Raw genomic sequence first — 21,770 nt, forward strand, 5'->3', positions numbered from 1 at the left:
CGAGTGTGGCTCTGGGCGTATGGTACCGCCTCGAATGTGGCCACCATCTTGCCTAGTAACCTCATACATAGGCGAATAGTCGGTTCCTTCTTGCTTAGAACCAGTAGGATTAATTCCTTGATGGCTTTGACCTTCCTCAGAGGTAGAAACACTCTTTGTTGTTCTGTGTCTAATCTCATGCCGAGATATTCCAACTGCCTTGTGGGCAGGAAAGCTGACTTTTCTCGATTTAGGACCCAGCCGAACTTCTCAAGGTATTGGACCGTGAGGGCCACTGCTCGCTCCAAGCCGGGAGACGAGTGATCTATGACTAGGAGGTCGTCCAGGTATGCTAGGATCGTGACCCCTTGGATCCTTAGTTTGGCTAGGATTGGAGCTAGGACCTTCGTGAACACCCGGGGGGCCGTAGCCAACCCGAAGGGAAGCGCCACGAATTGGAAGTGACACGAAGCCACCATGAAGCGTAGATATTTTTGATGTGGCTGATAAATTGGAAGATGAAGGTAGGCATCCTTTATGTCTATGGACGCCATGAAGTCGTCCTTTTGGAGTGTGGTAGCTGCTGACCGCACGGATTCCATCCGAAATGAGCGGATCTTTAGGTATGTATTTACCATCTTTAGGTCCAAAATTGGCCTGACATCTCCATTGGACTTCGGGATGATGAATAGGTTGGAGTAGAAACCTAGCCCCTGTTCCAGGACTGGTACCTCTACTATTACTTCCTGGGAAAGTAGATGATTTAATGCCGACATTAATGCGGCTCCTTTCTCCGGATCGTTTGGAATCCTCGACTCCTGGAAATGAAGAGGAGGAAACCTTAGGAAATCTAATTTGTAGCCCGTGGCCACGGAAGACCGTACCCACTCGTCGGGAATGCTGGCTTCCCAAACCTCTGAAAAGAGTCGCAGCATTCCCCCCACCTTCGTGGGTGGGGGCGTCCCTTCATAAGGTCGGCTTGGGGGCTGGTTTTGCGAACCCACTGCTTTCTGCCTCTAGCAGCCTGTCCTTGTGATTTGCTGTTGAAGCCGAAGTTTGCTTTCGCAGGAGGCCGTCGATACTGTTTGGCATTAGAGGGCCCCTGCCCAGGGGAGTACTGTCGTTTAAACGCAGGCCCCTGAAACTTCCTCTTAGTTGGCAAGAGAGTACTTTTGCCATTTGAAATGGTTTGAATGTATTTATCTAGGTCTTCTCCGAAGAGTCGTCCTCCATGGAAGGGGAACCCTACCAGGAGCTTCTTGCATGGGGGCTCGGCCTCCCAGCTTTTTAACCATAAGAGTCTTCTCATATGGATAAGGGATAACGATAAACGTGACGCTTGCTGGATAGAATCCTTAATTGCGTCTACTGTAAAACATATGGCCCTAGGGACATCCGAAAATTCTTCTGCCTGCTGGGCAGGAATAAGTTTAAGCATCTGCTTAACTTGATCCGATAATGCTTGAGCAACCCCAATCGCAGCCACGGCTGGCTGTACTACTGCCCCTGCAGTAGTGAAGGAGTTCTTAAGTAGTGCTTCCAAGCGTTTATCAACTGGATCCTTGAATACCTGTATGTTTTCTACAGGGCATGTTAATGATTTGTTAATACATGAGATGGCTGCGTCCACTGCAGGAGTAGCCCATTTCTTGGAAAATTTATCTTCCATAGGATATAGGGCAGAGAATCTTTTAGGTGGTAAGAAGATTTTATCTGGCTTGTTCCAATCTTGGAACAAAACTCCCTCTAGTAGAGGGTGGATCGGAAATACTGCATTGCTTTGAGGCGCCCTCAGTGAGCCCAAAGCTGAAACCGTAGACACCTGGAGATCTGGTACTGGCAAGTTGAATGCATTATGGACCAAGTCCGTTAAGGCTTGAATCCACCAGCTCTCCCCTTGGGAGACTGCTCCAGACTCCTCTGTATCCGGATCTTCGATCCCTGAACCTACTTGGTCCTTGTCTAAGAGGTCGTCCAATTCCCCTGAGGAAAGGACCTCCTCTTCTGAGGGTCCGCGCTCGGGCGACGGAGATCTAATCCGTTTACTGCCCCGCATAGCTGTGGCTATCATTTTTCCCATTCTTTTCTCCATCTCTCTTAAAGAGGTGAGTAATACCTTGTCCGTGACCATCTTAGGGTTGGACTGACCCGCGCCAGCTCCAGCCCCAGATCCCGATGGCCCCAAGGCTCCCTGTGGGGAAAGCAGCGGCATAACTTTGTCCGAGACCTCAGACTCTCTGGGGGAATCCCCACCTCTTGTACCCTCTGACCCGGATGCCATGGTACAATACCGAGGTACACCTGCTACCTATTGGTATTTGGAACTATAAAAGTTAATTGCCCAAACACCTGTTTGGGGGATAAAAAATGCTTCCTCTCCCCTAGATGACTTTTCTTTTTTTTTTTTTTTTTCGTTTTTGTTTCAAATCCAGGAAAGAAAAAACATTCTGTCCCCCTGAGTAGTATTGCAAAGAAAAACTATGAGATGAAAAGAAACAGCCTATTTCTAGGCTTGAAAAACAGTCTTCTGAAGACTGCAATATCCTTTCTGGCCACTGTGTGTCCTCGGCGCCCCGTGCTGCCGCTCTGGTCTTTCTTCCCCAGTTCCAAAGTATTGAATGGAACAAACAAGGAAGGGCCGCCCCTTCCTTAAGCCACTGACCCGCCCTTCCCCCCCCAGCAATCTCAAACAGGAAATGCCCCTCCCGACAGGGGGGGGGGGGGGGTTTGGGAGGAAGGGACCTCTCTGTTCCAGCAAACTGCAGCCTGCAGCCTGGAACCATGAGGAGGTCAGCGTTTTGCCTGCTTTGCAGGCCCTGAGGAGGAAGACTGAATGGAGCATCGCCTGGAGGCTTGCAGGTAAGCACAGCTCTCTGACACACATATATACTTTTATATCACACAGGCCCCACTCAATGCTTTTCCAACACTACAAGGGAGGTCACATCTTATGGGGAATAATACATATAGAGCCATCCTATCTTTATGATATGTGACTAGTTTGCCAGATGCAGTGCATAACTTTAGGCATGTCCCCTGTGACCCCCCAGAAAAAAACCTGCTAAGAACCAAGTTCCGCAAGTTTTCCCCTCACTTACCTGCTCCATGCCGCAGGACTTTGCCAAGCAAGAGGCCCAATCTTCCCCCATCTCCGTGGGGATGTCTAGACCTTCAGGCCCTGGGTTCCTATGAAGGATCCACTGTCCTGGGCCCATATAGCACCCTGGCAACAGAAAACATTAGGCACCCAAAGGTTTCTAAGTTCTGGGCCCAGGGTCCAGCTCTCTAAAAAGAAAAGCATTATGGGCTATACCCCAAGGGTTTGGGGTCCGGTTACTGACCACTTTAGCGCTGAGGCTTTTTTGGACAGAACCGGTAGCTCACCTAATCCCAAGGATGCGGAGGCAAGCTAAACCATGACTAACACCTAAGACACTGGCGTAAAAACTGAGGTACTCCTCCTATGGGAGGGGGTTATATAGGGAGGGGCATTTCCTGTTTGAGATTGCCAGTGTCAACACCTGAAGGTACTCCATATAACCCATATAGTAATGAATATGCCGCTCTGTGTCCCGTGATGTACGATAAAGAAAAAAGCTTACAACCCCAATCGCGTTCTGCGATCCTCCAACCAAAATTTACTCCAAATCCCCAAAACCAGTTACAAGTCCAAAGGAGAAAGAAGATTTGCTGTCCAAGGCCCTCGACTTTGGAACACTTTGCCAACCTCCATTCGGTTGGAGGAGAACCACTTGGCCTTTAGGAGAAAGATCAAAACCCACCTCTTCTGAGCTCAAGGGAGAAGTGGTCAAACAAGTGCCCAGAGGCGATTCAGTTTGCATGTGTAGCGCTATATAAATTTTTCACTCACTCACTCACAACGAGCATGTACTCGTCACATTCAATGCCATCGCCGCCATCTTGCTGCACCCTACCTATGCCTAGGAAGCTACTGCGCAAGCGTCAAAGTCATTTTGAGCATGCACGGGTTTCCACGGTGACAGGTAAGTATACACACTCTCGGGTTTCTCGGGCAGGAAAACACTGCAGAGAATCACGATGAGAAAATAGAGAGAAGGTTCTCTATTTTTCTCGTTGAGATTTTAGGCAGTTTTCTTGACGAGAAACCTGAAAGCCTCATACACACGCTCGGTATACTCGGCAAGAAAGCTCTGCCAGCGGTTTTCTTGCTGGTTCTTGCCGAGTAAACCGAGCGTATGTATGAGGCTTTACAGGAGAGAATTTCTCTTCCTAGGGGTAGATTTCCTCTCACTTCCTGTTGTCTCCCTCCGTTTGTAAGTAGGAGATGTTTGTAAGTCGGATGTTTGAAAGTAGGGGACCGCCTGTATATACTATACACTCTGCAGTAAATTGGGCCTTAATATTCTTAGAAGCCATCAACATGAACATTGAGGAGGAATAGGATAGTCACTTAGCATAATAGGATAGTCACTTCGCATAGGCAGTCTTCAAGGAATCCCACATCCATGGAAAAAATCAATTGGTTACATCAGCATCAGGTGCTTGGTAGCTGGTGATCCAAGATGGATTCATTTTTATGCAGGTGAGCCGATCAACAGAGTTTGTGGACAGGCGCACTCTGTGATCGGTTACATAGCCTCCAGCAGCACTGAATGTGCGTTCAGAAAGAACGCTGGATGCAGGACAAGCCATTAGCTCAATTGCATATTGTGCAAGCTCTGGCCAGTGGTCCATCCTCAAGACCCAGTAACCCAGAGGATTTTCTGTTGGAAAGGTCTCCAAGTCTTATCTTGCCCCTAGATATTCCTGCACCATGTAATTCAGACGCTGGCGACGGTTGCTGGAACTGATCAGACCTTGGGGCTGCGGACTGAAGAATTGTCTGAAGGCATCGGTCAGACGGCCACCTTCTCCACCGCTCTCTGACTGAACGAAGCCTCAGCAACACGTTGTCCAGCACCAGGAATTTGTAACCTCCCAGACTCTGGAAACGCATTGCACAAACCTTTCTGCAGAGCCTCCTGAAGATGTTTCATCCTCTGATCCCTCTGCAAAGTGTGGGTGTGACGCGGCGCACAAATTTTGCGCGAACGCCTCATAATGTTAGTTTTTTGACGAATGGGCGAACAGCCAATGTTCGAGTCCAACTCATGTTCGACCCGAACATAAAGCTCATCCCTACTAGTGAGAGACCGGGAGCTCAGGGAATGAAGATCTACAGTGAGAGACTGTGTGAGAAGAAGAGAACTATTCTGTGTTACCAAGAGTTATGTAGAACTACCGTTAGTTACTGTAACAAGATTTGTAACCATAGGAGACAGCGGTCCTACCTATACAGAAGTCGTGTCCGACTGGAGGCCTTCCACTGTATAGAAGTCTACCTATACATAGTTACATAGTTAGTCAGGTTGAAAAAAAAAACACAAGTCCATTAAGTTCAACCACAAAAAATAAACAAACAAAATAAAAAACACAGTACAATCCCATACACCCAACTCCATACCCACAGTTGATCCAGAGGAAGGCAAAAAACCCCAGCAGAGCATGATCCAATTTGCTACAGCAGGGGAAAAAATTCCTTCCTGATCCCCCGAGAGGCAATCGGATTTACCCTGGATCAACTTTACCTACAAATCTTAGTACTCAATTATTTTATGTACATTTACCTATAGAAGTCTCGGAGTCTGCCAATTGTCACTGCATCTACTCAAATGTGTCCTGGCCCTAAACCGTCGCTCCAACTGTTCATGTTCAGACAATAAATCTCTTGTTTGCATTCAAAACATGACTGGCTCCCATCATTCCATCTTGCATTACACCCACCATGCCTTGTAACCCACTCTACAAAGAAGGATGTCAGTAGTCTCTAACTCTGGAGGTCACCATTAGTCCTCAGGGGGCCCGGGACCTCGTTACATACAATAGATTATATAGTGCAGGGGTCAGGAGTATGTAATGTACAACAGAGTATAAATGCAGGGGTCAGGACTCATAATATTGGTATTCAGTAATCAGTGGAAGCTGAAATGTTTACTGGAGACAAGTTACAGAGGTCCCACAGCGCTGCCTTCCATCTCCTGAGACTGCACTCAGTGACTTGGGTCTGAGACTATACAGACATATCCCTCCACCCGGCACAGCCAGCAAATAACAAAGCAAGTAACCCGGGAGAATTGTTCTGTCAGAGGTCTTGCTAGACCCGGGCATGGGGCAGAAGACCCAAGGTACATACCCCAGGTGTCTAGTTCAAGCAAACCCTATGGTGAAAATCAACATTTTGCTACCAGCTGAACCCCAGAATCTCCATAAATCCAGTCTAGAGACATAAATTGTGTCTGCAGCACAGAGAAGGAAGATTATCCGAGAGAAATACAGGAATACAGGACGGGGAACACAGCTCAGGAAAGTGACCAGGGGATTACAGGCTGATATCACCCAGTCCCCGCCCTACTCTGGACCAATCAGTGAGCAGTATGGGTGGAGGAATGGATTTAGTGTTAATGACCCACCTGTGCTGATCTCTGTAGGAGTGTCCTCCTCTATAAATGTCCCCGTTATTCCATCCTCCTCCATAGACTGCTGATCATCCCTCACATACGTCTCTTCTTCTTCTGATTTCACCTCAAATTCTATATCGATTGGATCTCCACTCTAAAACAAGAGAATGAGAGAGAATATCATCTGTAAGATATAAGCTTTATTATTGTGACATCACATCTATAAAATCCACACATCCCCCCACAAGTCCATGTCTAGATGTTCCGTCCCACCAACCTTTAAATAAGGAGGGATGGTGTGACCTTCCTGTGTGGAATCCCGGGAATACAGAGGACGGGGACATCTCTCTGGTGGGTCTCTGTAGCTGGATGACTCCACCATGGTGTCCTGGTACAGATCTTTGTGTCCTTTTGGAAACTCTGACTCCTCTATCACCCCATCCTCATCATCCTCCTTTTTTATCTCTTCTTTAATATTGACCAGTGTGGAATCCTGAGGACGGGGACATCTCTCTGGTGGGTTCCCATTACTGGATCCATCTGTAGGAAACACACACACTGACTGAATACATTGTTTCTATGTGTTTATCAGATGATGGGGATCTAGGTGGAGCCTCCGTACTGCTCTCTCCTTTACAATAAAGTCTCCTCTTACCCGGTGATGTGAGGGGCGGCTGATTGTCCATCATGACGTCCTTGTAGAGATCCTTGTGTCCTTCTAAATACTCCCCCTCCTCCATGGAGAAATAGACAGTGACATCCTGACACCTTATAGGAACCTGACACACACAATGATACAGTCACCATCCAGACACACCCCTTGTCTGATATTAGATAATGCCCCAGAATCCTCCTCACCTCTCCTGTCAGCAGCCCCATCATCTTCTTGGTGACTTCTAGAATCTTCTCCATGTTGTGTCTCTCGGGTTTTAGGGAGTCACATGGAGGCACTGTGATGGTCATGTGATCACCTGACTTCACAAGAGGAAATCTCTGTATTGGAGAACCAATAGGAATATCATGTTAGAATCCCAGAATCCTCCTCACCTCTCCGGTCAGGTCTGTGTTTTATTAATAGAGATAAGAGTGATGTCATGTGACCTCCCAGAATCCTCCTCACCTCTCCGGTCAGGTCTGTGTATTATTAATAGAGATAAGAGTGATGTCATGTGACCTCCCAGAATCCTCCTCACCTCTCCGGTCAGGTCTGTGTATTATTAATAGAGATAAGAGTGATGTCATGTGACCTCCCAGAATCCTCCTCACCTCTCCGGTCAGGTCTGTGTTTTATTAATAGAGATAAGAGCGATGTCATGTGACCTCCCAGAATCCCCCTCACCTCTCCGGTCAGCAGGTAGATGATCTCCAGGGTGAGGTTTAGAATCCTCTCAGTCATGTGACTCCGGTCCTGCTCCATGCTGATTGGTCATGTGATGTATACAGATTTACCTGTGGACCAATAATTGATAAGAGAATAATCTGGACTGTACTGGTTGTATAATATTAGGATGGGGGTGTATGGGAGATAATATGAGGGGTTCTATCATGTAAGAACGCCCCCCAGTGGTCTTACATACAGAGGAACATTCAGTTTATTGTTTGATATCTTTCTGGGGTCTGGGAGCCTCCTTCCCTTTGGTCATTATGTTATGGTGACCAGACATCCCCATTTTCCGGGGACAGTCCCCGGATTGAGGACACTGTCCCCGGACCAAGTCTGCCCCCGGACTGGATTTGAACAGGGGCTGGGGCAATTTCAAAGACAGTCAGTGCAGAATAAAATAAAAATTCTGAATATAACTTCCCTGCTCCACCGCACCTACTAGCTTAGGGGGTGTATTTTTGCCATTATCGGTGCCCCTTTCTGATGATCATGTGCTGATCAGAACAGAGGGAATATCTCTTCAGTTTCGGGGCACATGCTTATTTAGCTTCACTCGCATGTTCTTCTGCCTTGGCTCAAGTCCCGGCCAGCCCTGCTTATTTCCTTGCCTTCCCTGGTGGAGTGATCTTCCTCCGCTCACCACCCAGTAGTAGCCGGGGCCCGGAGAGTGAGGCTGTGAGGCGAGTGGGGGTGGTGACGGGCAGAGAGAGGCAGCTGAGGGTGTCCAGCAGCAGGAACAGAGGGGAAGAGGATCCGATGGTGGGACTGCCAGCACCTTCAAGGCTTCTACACAGGTGTGCTTTGGGGGTGTCTGTCTCTCTGGCATCATGGATGGTATCATAACTCACAGGCAGGGGGCGGCTCTATCATGGCTCTGTCACAGTGTGTCACATGACACGGCTGCTGATTTTGGTAACTTATTGGTCGAATTTATCAGCACCCAGCAGCCATGTTATGTGACACACTGTGACAGAGCCAGCCAGAGCCATGATAGAGCGCCCCCTGCCTGTGAGTTATCATAATGTTGATGATGTTAACCAGTTGCTGATCGCCTGATAGCGGAATTAGTGCTACAGGGCGGTTGCGCTGCGCACGATCGTGTATACACATGATCCTGCATTTCTGGGTATGGGATCCAATCAGCGGCTCCGACAGACTCGATGTCCACCGGTACCCGCTGATCGTTATGTACACAGGCAGATCAACGTTCTGTCAGTAGGGAAGACATTGTTTTTGTGTTCCTGCAAAGCAGATACAGGGATCTATGCCTTCCCTTAGTAAAAGCCCCTCCCCCACAGTAAGAAAACACTTGTTGGGCACACATTTAACCCTTTGACTGCCCTAGATCAGTGATGGCAAACCTTTTTGAGCCAGAGTGCCCAAACTGCAACACGAAACCAACGTATTTTTTTCAAAGTGCCCACCTATAGAGAAGTTGATGAGCGTGCGCGGCGATGTCTGGGGGTGAACATAGGACACATCAGAAATCATTGGGCTGTGTCATGATGAGGAGCAGTGATCTGATTGCAGCTATGTATGTGTATAGCCACTATGCTGTGCGTGTTTAAACAGTGGAACGCATGTGTATGGTGCCTGGGCCCTTGAGGGTGATAACATTGTCTATCCTTTTTATATGGGGTTTGGAGGATATAAAGCCGATGACAATCCCGCAAACAGCATATAAAAAGGATATCAAGTGAGTGAAATCAATCAGACCTAAATAATAATAATAATAAAGTGTAATCTGCATAGTTGCTTACTAAAACACTAAACGTGATTCCACCCACCATATGGCACAACTAAGCCTGGCTCACCCCTCTGCATTTTTTAGTAAACACACTACAGTCCATGTAACGTGGTTTCCTATGGATGGAGTTCACATCTGTGCATTTTATGGAAAGGGTCAGGGTTTTTTTTTCTGCTTTTTGGTTCCATATAGCCAGATTCAGAAAGACTTACGACAAGGTATCAGTAGATACGCCGTCATAAGTCCGAATGAGCGCCGTCGTATCTTTGCGCGCATTCTTAAACTGAGATACGCCTCACTGTTGCCAAGATACGACCGACGTAAGTCTCCTACGCCGTCGTATCTTGGCTGCATATTTACGCTGGCCGCTAGGGGCGTGTACGTGGATTTACATGTCGAATATGTAAATGAGCAAGATACGCCTATTCACGAACGTACGTACGCCCGTCGCAGTAAGCTACGCCGTTTACGTAAGGCGTTTTTCCGGCATAAAGATAAACCACCAAAAAGATGGCGCAGCTCATGCAAAGTATGGACGTCGGAAGTGCCGTCGTATTTTACGTTGTTTGCGTAAGCCGTACGTGAATGGGGCTGGGCGTAGGTTACGTTCACATCGAAAGCATTGGGTATTTGCGACGTGATTCTGAGCATGCGCCGTACGAACGGCCTTCATTTACATGGGGTCACGGTTAATTTAAATGTAGCCCGCCCACAACATGCCTACTTTGAATTAGGCGGGGTTACGCCGGCCCATTTGCGCTACGCCGACGTAACTTATGGAGCAAGTGCTTTGTGAATACTGGCCTTGCCTCACTATGTTACGTCGGCATAGTGCAAATAGGATGCGCTACGCCGGCCAAAAGATACGCGGCTCTACGTGAATCTGGCCAATAGACTTCAATGGTTTAAAGATGTGTATTGAAAAAATGCATAATGCACCTGAAACCTGCACAAGTGTGAATCAGACCTAAATCCAATAGTGGAGCACAACTCCTTACCAATACATACTGAAAATCAAGGGGGGGGGGGTGGGGGGTCACATTTTACCAAATATATAAAAAAAGTTTGATATTCAATGGTCCACAGTCCAGTGTCTCTGTAATATTCATGCTTCTGTGCTCATCCTTTACCGAGTGAAAAACCTGATCACCTGTAGGAGGAAGGAATACACATGTAATGTGTGCTACCCACAATCTTAAAGCGGGGGTTCACCCTTAGAGGGCACTTTTCCCCCTTCGCTTCCTGCTCGTTATTACTAGGGGAATCGGCAATTTATTTTAAAATATGTGCAGTACTTACCCGTTTACGAGACGCATCCTCTCCGTCGCTTCCGGGTATGGGCTTCGGGAATGGGCGGTCCTTCTTGATTGACAGGTTTCCGAGAGGCTTCCGACGGTCGCATCCATCGCGTCACAATTTTCCGAAAGAAGCCGAACGTCGGTGCGCAGGCGCAGTATAGAGCCGCACCGACGTTCGGCTTCTTTCGGCTACGAGTGACGCGATGGATGCGACCGTCGGAAGCCTCTCGGAAGAATGTCAATCAAGAAGGAACGCCCGCTCCCGAAGACCCATACCCGGAAGCGACGGAAGAAGATGCAGCTCGAAAACGGGTAAGTACTGCACCTATTTTAATATAAATAGCCGATTCCCCTAGACCGAACGAGCAGGAAGCTAAGGGGAGATTTTTTTTTTTTTTTTAAATGGGTGAACTCCCGCTTTAATACCCAGAAACCAGTCCTCCTCCCCTCCCCCCGGATTTCTCCTTCTTATCACTCCACCGTACAGATCACACATCCATAGCAGAGAAACATGATGGTGTACACAGCTAACCCTCTTCATTCCCCACACACAGCATACATTTACCTTACCAATCATTTCCAACAACAACACACACATCAGCCGACTCAGCTCCCGGGCATAAGAACGGCCTGTGATTAGCTTTCTTCATTAGACACCCCCATCGGCTCAATCCCCACCACACCAAACTTCATGTCGTCCACGCCCACCCTAGACACATCTCTCCTGGCCCCAGAGCTGTGTGGGAGATGTAGTTCTATGGGGGAGGGGATGTGTTGTGGATGAGATACACCTCGTGCAGGATTTTCTTGTGTGCCCTCAGAGAGGGATCGGCGTGCCAGCTGTGTCACCCATGCCATAGGTTCACCATCACTGCCCGAGATCTAATCCCCTTTCCAGCCAGTGTACTAGTAAAAAAAAAATCTGGTCACCTTACTTTATGTCTATATAATCCCCCCCCCCCCACATCTCCAATATGAAGAGAATGTTCCGGCCCCATAGGTGAGGAAATGTTCTGACCCTGAAGGGGTTAATCTACATTTCCACACTATATATGTGTGTATCATCATCTGCTGGAGATAAAAGACGTCACAGTGACTATGGAGGAAGAGGACGGACATGACGGGGTTACTGGGTGTAAATAGAAAATAAAATCTTATTACCTCCTCTGCTGCCTCTTCCAGCAACGTCTCCTCTCTACTTCCTCCCGACTTACCTCTCACCCGGAACTTCCTGTCTGGACCTGACATAATTTCCTGTTTTCCATAGAGACTTCCTGTCTGCCATCTTGTGGAGATCAGAGGAATTGCAGAAACATCTCGTAGTGTGAACACGGACTTGTGCTGTGTGTGTATGTACTGTATATCCTTATAGATGGGTCATCTCCACTCCCACCAAGGGGGATAGAAATATATTTCTGCTCGGGGGAGGGGGGGGGGGACATTTTAGCTCCCAATGTCAGAGCGTTTGTCGGACCAGTGTGAACCCGGCCTTATTGCCAAAGCTTAATTGAACAGGCTGAAGTTAGAGGTCGATTGGCTACTATGTAGATTTAAACCAGATTCTGAGCGCATCAGCTTTAGTCAATCTCCCCCCATTGATACCAGAACTAGTGCAATTCATTTAGTTCCGAATTAATTTAACCACTTCAGCCCCAGACCATTTCGCTGGTCAAAGACCGGGCCACTTTTTGCGATTCGGCACTGCGTCGCTTTAACTGACAATCGTGCGACGTGGCTCTCAAACAAAATTGACGTCCATTTTTTCCCACAAAGCTTTCTTTTGGTGGTATTTGATCACCTCTGCGGTTTTTATTTTTTGCGCTATAAACAAAAAAAGAGCGTAAATTTTGAAAAAAAATCTATATTTTTTACTTTTTGCTATAATAAATATCCCCAAAAATATATAAAAAAACGTTTTTTTCCTCAGTTTAGGCCGAAACATATTCTTCTACATATTTTTGGTAAAAAAAATCGCAATAAGCGTTTATTGATTGGTTTGCGCAAAAGTTATAGCGTTTACAAAATAGGGGATATTTTTATGGCATTTTTATCAATTTTTTTTACTAGTAATGGCGGCGATCAACAAATTTCATCATGACTGCGACATTATGGCGGACACATCGGACACCTTTGACATAATTTTTGGACCATTGTAATTTTTACAGAGATCAGTGCTATAAAAATGTACCGATTACTGTGAAAATGACGAGCAAGGAGAGGTCCGCTTTGTTCTTTGGTGTGGATATTTAATGTACTCTTGCCAACGAACTGCATGGCAGGTCGACATATGTCTGGTCAAGCATGTGGTGCCTAAGCGGGTGATGTTTTGGCCACGTGAGATACGCTTGAGACATATGTTGCAAATAGCAAAGGTACGATCTGATGCACTCGTCTCAAAAAAGGCCCACACCAAAGAACTTTTGGAATAACGCTGAGACACAGCAGCGCCCTGCACAGGCGTAGCTCTGCGGTGTGATGCAGTTGGTGTGCTGCCCTTAAGCTGGCCCCTGGAGGGCATCCTGCCTCATTGGAGATGTGCCTTCTCCTCTCTCCTATCAGGCACCCAAGTAGAGTCAGTGACCTCATCATCCCCTCCCTCCTCATCACTGTAGAAAACCTGGCAGTATTCTAAAGCTGGGGGAACATGACTGCCAGATTGCTTCTCTTCTTGGGCACCCCCACTCTCTGGGCTCATGTTACTGCCTTCCTCTAGCTGTGTATCATCATCGGAGCCTTCAAAACGCTGCGCATCCTCCTGCAGCATGTACCCAATAGTGATGGCGCAAACCTAACATTTTTGGTTCGCGAACGGCGAACGCGAACTTCCGCAAATGTTCGCGAACGGGCGAACCGCCATAGACTTCAATGGGCAGGCGAATTTTAAAACCCACAGGGACTCTTTCTGGCCACAATAGTGATGGAAAAGTTGTTTCAAGGGGACCAACACCTGGACTGTGGCATGCTGGAGGGGGATCCATGGCAAAACTCCCATGGAAAATTACGTAGTTGTCGCAGAGTCCGTTTTTAATCCATAAAGGGCATAAATCACCTAAGATTCATAAATTGTTTGGAATAACATGCATTAAAACATCAGGTATGATGTTGTATCGATCAGGTAGTGTAAGGTTTAGGGTTACATATAGGGTTAGGGTTACAGACAGGGTTAGGTTTAGGGTTACAGACAGGGTTAGGGTTAGGGTTACAGTCTGTAACCCTAACCCTGTCTGTAACCCTAACCCTATCTCTAACCCTAACCCTGTCTGTAACCCTAACCCTATCTGTAACCCTAACCCTGTCTGTAACAGGGTTAGGGTTCACAGTGACAGACCAAACTCCCCGTTTAATGCACAGCAAACAACCGCAAACTCCCCATTTACACAAGGTTGGATACCAAGCTAGCCATGTCCCGTTCCTTGTCCTCACTGACATCATTGAATGTCTCTTCCTCCACCCAGCCACGTACAACACCAAGGGTCCCTGAAAGGTGATAACAAGCCCCCTGGGACGCCTGCTATGGTTGGTCTTCCACTTCCTCAAAGCCATCTTCCTCCTCTGACTCCTCTTCTTCAGACTCCTCTCTCTCAGAAAGAAGATTTGCGGTCCAAGGACCTAGACTATGGAACGCTTTACCAACCAGCATTCGGTTGTAGGAGAATCACTTGGCCTTTAGGAGAAAGATCAAAACCCATCTCTTTTGAGGACGAAGGAGAAAGGGACAACGAGCGCCAAGAGGCGATTCAATTTGCATGTTGCTGCGCTATATAAGTTTCTCACTCACTCACTGTGCGTTGCCGCAGGTCCAGCAATCGACGACGACAAGGCTGCTTCTGGTGGTGATGGTGAGCACAACTCTTCCTCTTCATGCTCATCTACGGCCTGATCCAGCATTCTTCGCAGGGCACACTCCAGAAAAATCGCATATGGGATGAGGTCGATGATGTTGCCTTTGGTTTGACTGACCAGGTTTGTCACCTCCGCAAAAGGACGCATGAGCTTATAGCCATTGTGCATGAGCGTTCAGTAACGCGGCCAAAAAATACCCAACTCCGCAGAGGCTGTGCTCTTTTTTTTTTAAATTAACAAAAATCTGTGCGTGCGCCGTGTAATGTACTGTGCAATCCCAATATGAGTGGTATGTTAAGTAGTACTATTCCTATCAGTTTAATCCCTGTTACGTCCCCTATCAGGAGACGTGTATGGAAAAGAATTTAGACAACCGCAAAGAGTTGTCAATAGTTGACACACTCATGACATAAATTGTATTCCTCTATGCGTCAATCTTGGTATAGTGATGACTGTGCTCATGCGCACGTTTTGGAGATTGCAGGCGATGGGGGTTTTTCAAAGCCTATGGTCGTGCTGAGGTAGTTCAGTGACAGTTAAGTGACCCAGAAAACAATGATTCTGCAGTGTGGGCCCATTGTTGGCCTAGTAGGCTTTAATGATCACCTTAGATGATCACAAAGAAAATTAATGTTTTTTCTATGCAAAATTATCCAGCCGATCGCTTTTGGTCTGTTCACAATGAAGCAACGACCTTATCATCTGGGGTGTGCCAACATTGCCATTGCCAACACACTCATAGAGGTGGTCGCTTCATTGTGATACGCAAGCCCCTTCACCACAACAAGGTAACGATCACGAAGGGGAATTGACACATGTATGTGCCTTTTTTTTTGTTTTTGCAGCCACAGTGCAGCACCAGAGGCCAGAAAAATTAGGCATGTACACATGCCTGAAAAAGTAGGTATTGTTGCAGCTGCTGCTGTAGCAGCGGCCAGAAAAATTGATGTTTTCCAGGCAGAAAGTGCACTAAAACATTGCGGCTTGAACCCTAGTTGGTGGCAGATAAGTCACGCAAGTCATCGGCATGCAGACATAAAATACAGCAGCATGTGGACCATTTGTAGCCCAAGGAAGCTCATCTCATCAGACCTTTAGTCAAATGTATCGCCCACTGTCAGTCCCTTCGGGATCCATGCCTCATTCATCTTAATAAAGGTGAGGTAATCTAGACTTTTTTGACCTAGGCGACTTCTCTTCTCAGTGACAATACCTCCTGCTGCACTGAAGCTCCTTTCTGAAAGGACACTTGAAGCGGGGCAGGCCAGAAGTTCTATCGCAAATTGGCATAGCTCAGGCCACAGGTCAAGCCTGCACACCCAGTAGTCAAGGGGTTCATCGCTCCTCAGAGTGTCGATATCTGCAGTTAAGGCGAGGTAGTCTGCTACCTGTCGGTCGTGTCGTTCTCTGAGGGTGGACCCCGAAGGGCTGTGGCGATGCGTAGCACTGAAAAAGCTCTGCATGTCCTCCATCAACAACACATCTGTAAAGTGTCCTGTCCTTGACGGCGTGGTCATGGTAGGAGGAGGATTACTTTCACCTCTTCCACTGTTAGATTCCCGTTGTGCTGTGACATCACCCTTGTATGCTGTGTAAAGCATACTTTTTTATTTATTTTGGAACTGCTGCATCCTTTCCTACTTCCGGTAATTTGGTAACATTTCAGGCACTTTCTGCTTATACCGGGGGGTCTAGTAGCGTGGCCACCCAGTACAGGTTGTTCTCCTTCAGCCTTTTTATACGAGGGTCCCTCAACAGGCACGACAGCGTGAAAGACCCCATTTGCACAAGGTTGGATGCCGAGCTACTCATGTCCCGTTCCTCGTCCTCACTGATCTCACTGAAGGTCTGTTCTTCCTCCCAGCCACGTACAACACCACGGGTACCAGATAGGTGACAACGAGCACCCTGGGATGCCTGCTGTGGTTGGTCTTCCTCCTCCTCAAAGCCACATTCCACCTCTGACTCCTCTTCCTCACACTCCTCTTCCAGCGTTTCTGCAGGTCCAGCAAGTGATGCTGATAAGGCTGTTTCTGGTGGTGATGGTGACCACAACTCTTCCTCTCGCTCATCTACGGCCTGATCCAGCACTCTTCACAGGGCACGTTCCAGGAAGAAAACAAATGGGATGATGTCGCTGATGCTGCCTTCAGTGCGACTGACTAGGTTTGTCACCTCCTCAAAAGGACGCATGAGCCTACAGGCATTGCGCATGAGCGTCCAGTAACGTGGCAAAAAAGTTTCCAGCTGCGCAGAGGCTGTCCTAGCACCCCGGTCATACAAATACTCGTTGACGGCTTTTTCTTGTTGGAGCAGGCGGTCGAACATTAGGAGTGTTGAATTCCAACGTGTCGGGCTGTCGCAAATCAAGCGCCTCACTGGCATGTTGTTTCGCTGCTGGATATCTGAAAAGTGCGCCATGGCCGTGTAGGAACGCCTGAAATGGCCACACACCTTCCTGGCCTGCTTGAGGACGTCCTGTAAGTCTGGGTACTTATGCACAAAGCGTTGTACAATCAGATTCATCACATGTGCCATGCACGGGACATGTGTCAACTCACCCAAGTTCAATGCCGCCAACAAATTGCTTCCGTTGTCACACACCACTTTGCCGATCTCCAGTTGGTGCGGAGTCAGCCACTGATCCACCTGTGTGTTCAGGGCGGACAGGAGTGCTGGTCCGGTGTGACTCTCTGCTTACCAGGCAAGTCAACCCCAAGACGGTGTGACACTGTCGTATCCGGGATGTGAAATAGCCCCTGGGGAGCTGGGGGGGTGCAGTTGATGTGGAGCAAGACGCAGCAGCAGAAGAGGACTCAGCCGAGGAGGTTATCGAAGAGGATGGAGTAGGAGGAGTAGAGGAGGTGGCAGCAGACCTGCCTGCAAGTCGTGGCGGTGTCACCAACTCCTCTGCAGAGCCACACATTACATGCTTGGCAGCCGTCAGCAGGTTTACCCAATGCGCAGTGTAGGTAATATATACCTGCCCTGACCGTGCTTTGCAGACCAGGTATCAGTGGTCAGAAGGACCCTTGCCCTAAAACACTGTGTGCCAGGGATGCCATGACTTCCTTTTGCACAATAGAGTACAGGTTCGGGATTGCCTTTTGTGAAAAGAAATTTCGGCCAGGTACCTTCCACTGCGGTGTCCCAATAGCTACAAATTTTTTGAAGGCCTCAGATTCCACCAGCTTGTATGGTAAAAGCTGGCGGGCTGAGAGTTCCAACAAGCCAGCTGTCAGACGCGGGGCAAGGGGGTGACTCTGACATTGGCTTCTTATTCTCAAACATGTCCTTGACAGACACCTGACTGTGGGTAGATGAGCAGGAACTGCTCAAGGTGAGAGACGGAGTGGCGGATGGTTGAGAGGGGGCGAGGAGGACAACAGTATCCTACATCCGCTGAAGAAGTCCCGCCCCTGGGACGCAACGTTCGGTAGGGAAACACGTGACGTCACCCGCGGCTATCCATCGGACTGTGCATTTGATTGCTTTATATTCCTGGCACTGGACTGAGTGCCTTGCTTGTAAGTTTTATTCTTTGGTCATTAAAATTACATATTTATTTGCGGAGAAACACTATGTATTGTCCTCTCTTTATATGAACGGATTCGATTCCTGCTATGCTTGCTGACCTGTTTTGGAGAGTGTTGCCTTCCTCTGTCTGATCTTTGCTGGATTCACACTGGAGATGAGCCTTGTATACACCCATATGGGAATGCTGTTTTTGACCTAATCTAACAGAGGGTCATATTTGTGATGTGAGCGGCCATTGCTATCGTTGGTGGAGGTGTCCTGCTATCCCACGCTACATCACCTGCATGTTTTGTGTTCATCACCAGTCACTTTTAAAAAGATCATTTTTGATTACTTTTATTTGGACTATATTATAAGCGCTGCACTATCTTCTTATAAGGAGGACAACAGTGGTTGACGTGACTGAAGATACTGCACCAGGAGGAGGATGGTGGCTTTGAGCTGGTGTGCTGCTTGTACTCGTCATCATGTGTTGATCCCATAGGCGTTTGTGACGTGCGATCATGTGCCTTCGCAAAGCAATTGTACCTAGGTGGGTGTTGGATTTCCCATGATTCAGTTTCTTTTGGCACAGGTTGCAAATGAAAATAGAAGGCAGTGCAGCGCAAACCAAAAAAGATGAATGATATAAAAATAGATAATGGATAATGAATAAAAAACTTTTAAATAAATATGTGAAAGTCCAAAGAAAAAATCATGCAACCAAATTCATAGAAAACTCCACCACGTGTGTTATAGTACACCAAAGGTTCAAGATGTGATCCCTCCACCAGTGAAGATGGGTACTCTCACCTCAGCTTTTGACCCCTGTTTTACCAGAAGGTCAAATGGGCTTTTGGAATTCAATTGGAAAACCAGATAACACAATGATGTTTGATAATCTTCAAGATGACCAGGAAGCACAATAATACTCAGTGTAGTCGCCAAAAACATGAACCGGAACATGCAGAGAAATATAAAGTGACATCTAAGAGCTTCCGTTGGGTTCAAATGAATTTAATTCAGTATAAAACGTACAGGCTACTCACATATTAGCTGATAAAATTAGGCATTGGAAACATGGCATCACAGCATCAACGAGTGTATGGGACCACAGCGAGCGATGTGATAAGAAGGCTCCTGACCCCCGGACGCGTTGCGTTTGACAACTTCCTCAGCAGGGCCCTGCTGAGGAAGTTGTCAAACGCAACGCGTCCTGGTCATCTTGAAGATTATCAAACATCATTGTGTTATCCGGTTTTCCAATTGAATTCCAAAGTGGTGGGTGGCACTGGGCACAGTGTACGCTGTACCCCTGACACACGCTGGGAGCCAGGCAACTGACTACTATTCTATTGCAGTAAAAAAAAAAAAAAAAATTTAAATGTCATCTACTGTGCCACCAAGATAGATGAGTGGTGGGTGGCACTGGGCACAGTGTACGCTGTACCCCTGACACACGCTGGCAGCCAGGCAACTGACTACTATTATATTGCAGTAAAAAAAAAAAATGTCATCTACTGTGCCACCAAGATAGATGAGTGGTGGGTGGCACTGGGCACAGTGTACGCTGTGATCCTGACACACACACGCTGCCTAGCAGGCAACTGCAATTAGATTACAGAGAAAAAAAAAAGCAGACTGATATACTAGCCCTAAAAAGGGCTTTTTGGGGTGCTGTCCTTACAGCAGAGATCAGATGAGTCTTTCAGGACTGCAGTGGACACTGAATACACTGGCCTAGCTATAGATTTCCCTATTCAAACAGCAGCAGCTACACTCTCCCTCCTCTCACTAAGACTGCAGGTTCCGAATGATTCTAAAATGGATGCTGTCCAGGAGGTGGGAGGGTCAGGGAGGGAGGGTATGCTGCTGATTGGCTGGAATGTGTCTGCTGACTGTGAGGTAGAGGGTCAAAGTTTGCTCAATGTTTAAACTAGGATTGAGGGGGAGGGTAAATTAGAATTACATCGAGCAGACAGGTCAGTTAGTGATCAGACATTAATGAAGAGTGGAATGGGGATAGATGGGGGGAGGGTTATGGCAGGTGACAAGAAAGTTCCCATGTTGCAAACAGCCATTGGAAATAATAGTGCCATTTGTACTACTATAAATTATATGAAAAACACCAGAGAAAAATGTAACAATACATTTAAGTGTTTGTTCACCAATGCCAGAAGTCTGCCAAGCAAAACAGGTGAGCTGGAAGCTCTGGTGCATAAGGAGAGCTATGATGTAATCGGTATTGCTGAAACTTGGCTTCAATCCTCACATGACTGGGCTATTAATATTCCTGGCTATGCTCTCTTTCGGAAAGACAGGGTAAAAAGGAAAGGTGGAGGGGTCTGTCTCTATGTGAGAAGTGACCTCAAAGCAAGCGTGAAAGAGAACCTGGTTGATGGAGAGTGTGATGAGGCTGAAGCATTATGGGTGGAACTGCATACAGATGTGCGTAGTTCAAAATTAATCATTGGAGTTTGTTATAAACCACCCAATGTTAATGAGGAGGTGGAGACTCAGCTCCTTGCACAGATGGAAAGGGCTGCAAGGTCTGGGACGGTGATAATAATGGGGGATTTTAACTACCCAGAAATTGACTGGATTAATGGCACTTCTGGGACAGTTAAAGGACAAAAATTTAAAAACCTATTGCAGGACAATTTTATGGTGCAGTTTATTGAGGCCCCAACTAGGAATGATGCCCTGTTGGACCTGATAATCTCAAACCATGCAGAGCTTATTACTAATGTTCAGATAAAGGAACACCTGGGTAGCAGTGATCATAACATGATTTCATTTAATGTTAACTATAAGCAAGAAATACATACAGGAAATATTAAAACACTAAATTTTAAGAGAGCAAATTTTCCAAGGATGAGGGCTGCTCTCCAGGACTTGGACTGGGAGGGACTATTGACACAGATGAACACAGAACAAAAATGGGAATTCTTCAAAAAGACTGTGTGGAACCTCACTGCAAAGTATGTTCCCATGGGCAATAAGTTTAAAAGGCTAAAAATAAAACCTATGTGGCTCACGGTCGAAGTTAAAAAAGCTATAAACAATAAGAAAGTAGCTTTTAAAAAATATAAAAATGAAGGAACACTAGTGTTGTTTAAATGTTACAAAGAATATAACAGGATATGCAAAAAGGAAATCAAGGATGCAAAAATTCAAAACGAACGACAGATTGCAAAAGATAGTAGGACAAACCCCAAAAAATTCTTTAAATATATTAATAGTAAAAAGGTGAAGTCTGAGCATGTAGGCCCCTTACAAAATAATCTAGAGTGGGTGACTGGGGACAAAGAGAAGGCAAATGTATTAAATGTTTTCTTCAGCTCTGTGTATACAATGGAGCATGGGGGAGCTCATGTCCAAAATGGGGGTGGGAGTGACACAGCCCCAAATCCACAATGGCTCAAAAGTGATATGGTCCAGAAATATTTAGACATAATAAAGGTGGATAAAGCACCTGGACCTGATGGCATCCATCCACGGATCCTAGGTGAGTTGAGCTCTGT

This window comes from Rana temporaria (assembly GCF_905171775.1).
Source record: "Rana temporaria chromosome 4 unlocalized genomic scaffold, aRanTem1.1 chr4a, whole genome shotgun sequence".
NCBI classification, from domain to species: domain Eukaryota; kingdom Metazoa; phylum Chordata; class Amphibia; order Anura; family Ranidae; genus Rana; species Rana temporaria.